The sequence below is a fragment of the Myotis daubentonii genome, chromosome 1 (genome assembly GCF_963259705.1).
Source record: "Myotis daubentonii chromosome 1, mMyoDau2.1, whole genome shotgun sequence".
Classification (NCBI taxonomy): domain Eukaryota; kingdom Metazoa; phylum Chordata; class Mammalia; order Chiroptera; family Vespertilionidae; genus Myotis; species Myotis daubentonii.
This window is the reverse complement of record NC_081840.1, coordinates 190,731,017-190,737,016: the sequence shown is the minus strand read 5'-3', so window position 1 is coordinate 190,737,016 and position 6,000 is coordinate 190,731,017.

Below are 6,000 nucleotides of genomic sequence, written 5' to 3'. Positions count from 1 at the left end.
GAGTTCTGCCTGCTGCCAGACAGTCCAGTTTCTCCCCGTATGAGTCTGGGTCCCCAGAGACTCACCTGGAACTGGAGTTTAGAGCAGTCGGGAGCTTGAGACTCCTTCCTGATTATAAAGGACAACCACCTCCTCAGTTGCCAGTTCTTTCCGCGTGCGCCTCCGTACCTCTGCACTTTACTTCCACACCTCCTCTGAGTCTCAGTGTGCTTTTCTTTCCTTCTAGTTGTAGAATTCCACTCAGCCAGCATTCCTGTGGTTTTGGATGATGTCCGTTTGTCGTTTAGTTGTATTTTTGAAGTGGTTGTGCGAGGCAGCAATTTCAAGTGTTTACCTATGCCGCCATCTTGGTTTTTCTCCTGTGTGCTGCTTTTTAATCAGGAGGGAGAGCATCTCTGCATAGGCCACCCATGAGAAGCAAGGGCTCCCAGCCCTACACCAGAAGTCCAGCCTAGGGTCCCAGAGCTGGGAAAAGAATTCTTCATAACTACAGACTGTAACAAGAAGTGCAGATTCAGCCTCAGTGACACAGTATCAAAAGGGGCTGGAACATACAGCTGGATAAGGAAGGGTTTATTGACTTTGGAGCTGTCTCTCTGTATACAAGGCATCACACCTGAGAAGATACCCAGGAAATGATGTAAACTCACTGCTGGAGTGGCTCCTAGAGCAGTGATGGTGAACCTTTTGAGCTTGGCGTGTCAGCATTTTGAAAACCCTAACTTAACTCTGGTACCGTGTCACATATAGAAATTTTTTGATCTTTGCAACCATAGTAAAACAAAGACTTATATTTCTGATATTTTTTTATATATTTAAATGCCATTTAACAAAGAAAAATCAACCAAAAAATATGCGTTCGCATGTCACATCTGACACGCGTGTCATAGGTTCGCGATCACTGTCCTAGAGACCTGGATAAAAAGGATGATCCATGCTAAGCAAAGTTGAAATGCCAGATTTTTTGTGAGAGACAGTAGAGGTCAAAGGATTAGAAAGCTCGAGAAGTGAGCACAATGGAATGGATATATTATGTTCATGGGAGGGTAGATCTTCCACCAAGGCCATCAGGAATGTGCTAGTGAGAAGGGCAGCAGTAGGGGATGAACTTGTTCCACTTGGCCCAAGATTTTCTAGGCTTTAAAATGGGAATTCCAGTGTTCTGGAAGCCTCCTACAATCCTAGACAGACTGCACAGTTGGTCACTCTAAACTAGAACTATTAAAAGTTGGCATGGTGGACACATAAATGTTGTGGCCACAGTGGGAGAGATGGAGTCCAACAGCATGAAATCTCACTTACCAACACCAATCTAACTAACCCTTCCTCTCAATGTTCAACCTATTATCAAAGACTGAACTCACAGCGTCTCAAGCTGGTGACAAGCCAGCTACATTGAGCCGCTTCCATCCTGGAAAGACCAGCCATTTTTTTCTCATAGGAATAGACATCTATTTTGGGTATGAGTTTGTCTTGCCTACCCAGAGGACCTTAGCCAGCTGTACTAGTTGGGTTGTTGTGAATGTTCTAACTGGGCAGATTCCTTATAATTGAGTACGATTTATTTTCTGGAGAAACTTCTTTAATAACTGCTCTCATTGTGATTATTACAAGTCATTAAAAGTACTTTATATTGTCTTGCTCATTTGGAAGTAGAATGAGAATATCTGGTAATACCATCTGCCATTTATTTTCACTTTTTTGATATGTAGAGACAAAATTCAGAGATGTCACAGTTGTTGTTTTTTATGTTCCTTTTTCTTATAAATTATGTTATTTTCTGGTTATGGCTAAGTGTAATTGGAGTGTGATGTGGGTTTTTTTTTACAGTGTCATATCTTTTGTACCTATCTTTTCATTTTAACAGTATTCTTGAGCAGGCATAAGACCATGCATTTGTATTTAAAATGTTATTAAAATGTATTAAAGACAGTATAAAAGTCTCACAAGCACTTGGACATGGTTCTTGCTTAGGATTAAGAAAGCATTATTTAGAAGATTCTTTCTAACATCAATTCATGTCATGAAAGATAGCAAAGATGATGATAAAACAAATTTAATTATAATCTTAAAGTTAGAGACAATGCTGTATCATCTATTGACTTCAATATATGGTAATATTGTTAAACTAGTAATTAAAAATATATATCTCACCCCAGAAGTGTGGCTCAGTGGTTGAGCATTGACCTATGAACCAGAAGGTCATGATTAGATTCCTGGTCAGGGTACATGCCCAGGTTGCAGCTTGATCCCCAGTGTGGAGTGTGTAGGAGGCAGCCAATCAATGATCCTCTTTCAGCATTGATGTTTCTACCTGTCTTTCCTTCTCCTTTCCTTTCCGAAATCAATAAAAATCTATCTCAATCTATGCAATGTTGTATTTAAAGAGCTTTAGGGGGAGAAACCAAGATGGCAGCATAGGTAAACACCGGAAATTGCTGCCTCCCACAACAACTTCAAAATACAACGAAAAGACAAAACAGACATCATCCAGAAGTACAGGAAGGCTGGCTGAATGGAAATTCTACAACTAGAAGGAAAGAGGAAAGCACACTGAGACCCAGAGGAGGTGCAGAAGTAAAGTGCAGAGGTACGGAGGCTCGAGCTCACGCGTGGGAGGGAGTCACAAGCTCCCGACTGCTCTGAACTCTGGTTCCGGGAAATCTCTGGGGACCCAGGACTCATACAGGGAGAAACTGGACTGTCGGGCAGCAGGCAGAACTCGGAACTTGAGGGCGGCTTTCCCTCAGAGGTGCTTACAGCAATTACTGGGACACTGAGACTCGTGGCCCCTTAGGGTAGGACTGAGGAGCAGCCATAGCTGCTTGCTCTGCCCTTTGATTCCCTGAGACCCCACCCCACCCAGGATGCAGCAGAGGCTTTTGCATATGAAAGGCCTGGCCCTTTGCAACCTGAAAATTACCTAACAAATTGCAGCTGGACCAGACAGACCCAGAACTTCCAAGAGAAGGCCCAAGGCCCCACAGCAGCTTGCATTGCTTCACAGCTAGGCCTCATCTGGGCACCGTCAAACTCCAAAAAAGGAAGGGGAATCTGCAGTTCTCTTCGTAGCTCCTGCTGGGTAACCTCAGGCAGAGGCTAAATTAGCACCTCCTTAGATCCAAGAGCCAGTGTACCAGTGGTCAGAGTGAGACCATCTAGATTAAAACTCCTCAGATCCATAAGGGACACACTCAGGGGGAATACTCAGTGAGCACCAAAGCCCCATTGAAGCAAGTCTTGCCCCAGAAGGCTGTCTTCAGCACAGAAGTTCTCCCACTGCAGACACAGCTGATTCTCACTGCCAATTGGCCTGGAGGTCAATTCCTCCCAGTGATCCTACAACAATCAAGGCATAACTACAACAAAACTGTGCACAAAGCCCACAAAGGGGTGCACCAAGAGTGTCCACCTCAGGTAATTGGGGAGGCTGAACCACTGGGCCCTACAGGACACCTAGCACACAAACCACTCTACCAACACAGGGAAGCATAAAAAATGCGGAGACAAAGAAACAAATGACAGAAATGGAGGAAAGCAAACAACCAGATATAGAGTTCAAAACCACGTTTATAAAGTTTTTCAAGAATTTTATGGAAACCGCCGATAAATTTAGTGAGACCCTGGAGGATATGAAAAAAGACCAACTAGAAATTAAGCATACACCAACTGAAATAAAGAATAATTTACAGAGATTCAACAGCAGACAAGAGGATCCCAAGGATCAAGTCAAAGATTTGAAATACGAAGAGACAAAAAAATACCCAACCGAAAAAGAAAAAAGAAAAAAGACTCCAAAAATATGAAGACAGTGTAAGGAGCCTCTGGGACAACTTCAAGTGTACCAACATCAGAATTATAGGGGTACCAGAAGAAGAGAGAGGGCAAGATATTGAAAACCTATTTGAAGAAATAATGACAGAAAACTTCCCCTACCTGGTGAAAGAAATAGACTTACAAGTCCAGGAAGCGCAGAGAACCCCAAACAAAAGGAATCCAAAGAGGACCACACCAAAACACATCATAATTAAAATGCCAAGAGCAAAAGACAAAGAGAGCTGAAACCGATTTGGCTCAGTGGATAGAGCATCGGCCTGTGGACTGGAGGGTCCTGGGTTCGATTCCGTTCAAGGGCATGTACCTGGGTTGCGGGCACATCCCCAGTGGGAGATGTGCAGGAGGTGGCTGATCGATGTTTCTCTCTCATCGATGTTTCTGACTCTCTATCGCTCTCCCTTCCTCTCTGTAAAAAATCAATAAAATATATATTAAAAAAACAACAACATTAAAAGACAAAGAGAGAATCTTAAAAGCAGCAAGAGAAAGACAGTCAGTTACCTACAAGGGAGTACCCATACGACTGTCAGCTGATTTCTCAACAGAAACCATGCAGGCCAGAAGAGAGTGGCAAGAAATATTCAAAGTGATGAATAGCAAGAACCTACAACCAAGATTACTTTACCCAGCAAAGCTATCAATCAGAATAGAAGGTCAGATAAAGAGCTTCACAGATAAGAAAAGGCTAAAGGAGTTCATCACCACCAAACCGGCATTATATGAAATGCTGAAAGGTATTCTTTAAGAAGAGGAAGAAGAAAAAGGAACTCTTATCATTTGCCACAGCATGGATGGAACTGGAGAGCATTATGCTAAGTGAAATAAGTCAGTCAGAGAAGGATAAATAGCACATAATCTCACTCATTTGTGGAATATAATGAACAACATAAACTAATGAACAAGGACTGATCCAGAGACGGAGTGGCATTGATTGGACTGTTGGGCCTTGGAGGGAAGGTAGGGGAGGGTGGGGGTAAGGGGGAAAGATCAACCAAAGGACTTATATGCAAGCATATAGGCCTAACCAATGGACATGGACAATGGGGGGGGGTGGGGTGAGGGCATGAGCGGGGGGGGGGATGGGTAGGGGGTAACGTGGGGATAAGGACACATGTAATATCTTAATCAATAAAAAATATATTAAAAAAAGAGCTTTAGGACTCAGTAAATTATGTGTATTAAATTATTATATGGATTCCCATGGCAAGTGTTTCTTCTTTTTTTTTTTTAAATCTTTTATTGATTTTCTACGGAGAGAAAGGGACAGGGATAGAGAGTTAGAAACATCGATGAGAGAGAAACATTGATCAGCCGCCTCCTACACGCCCCCAACTGGGGATGTGCCTGCAACCAAGGTACATGCCCTTGACCGGAATGGAACCTGGGACCCTTGAGTCTGCAGGCTGACGCTCTATCCACTGAGCCAAACCGGTTCTGGTGGCAAGTGTTTTTTTTTAATATGGGGAAGCATCATGGCTTTTTCCAAGAGCACAAGCCAGGCCTCTGACAAAGAGTAATTTCACTACGAGGAGGAACAAGTGAAAGTATCGTGAGAAATAAGGTTACAATAAATATTAGCATGCAAACTTCTTTTTCACTTCTGCTTTTAGGTGCTTTAAAAGAAACAACTTATGTATGTTTAAAGCAGAATGATTAGACCATTATGAATAAGTTGTAGAAAACTTCCCACCAAGGGAGACAACCCATTTACTAAGGTTTCTATTGCTCTGGGTATGGGTGTGTGTTTGGGAATAAAATACAGGGTTTGGCAGAAGTTGGTTTATAGGTGTTCACATGGAAAGTAATAAAATAATTAATAAACAGTAATGCAAGAATAAACTATGTGTTTTGCATACTCAGAGTTGTAAATCTACTTTTGCCACTCCCATATAAAGAAATTAGCAAGAAAACAGAAGAAACAAATGGTACAAAGAAAGTTCACAGAAGTTATAGCAAACATAAAAATTGTGCTAATATAGGTAAATGGTTTCAACAGATATAATAGAAGGCAAAGACTCTTTTGAGTCTCTTTTTAAAAGAAAATCCAGTTATAAGAAACCCATACGTTTTCAGATACACAACTAAAACAAAAAGAATGTTAAAGAGAAAGAGAACAAAGATAGCAGGCAAATATACAGAGATCCAAAGCAACAACATTAACCA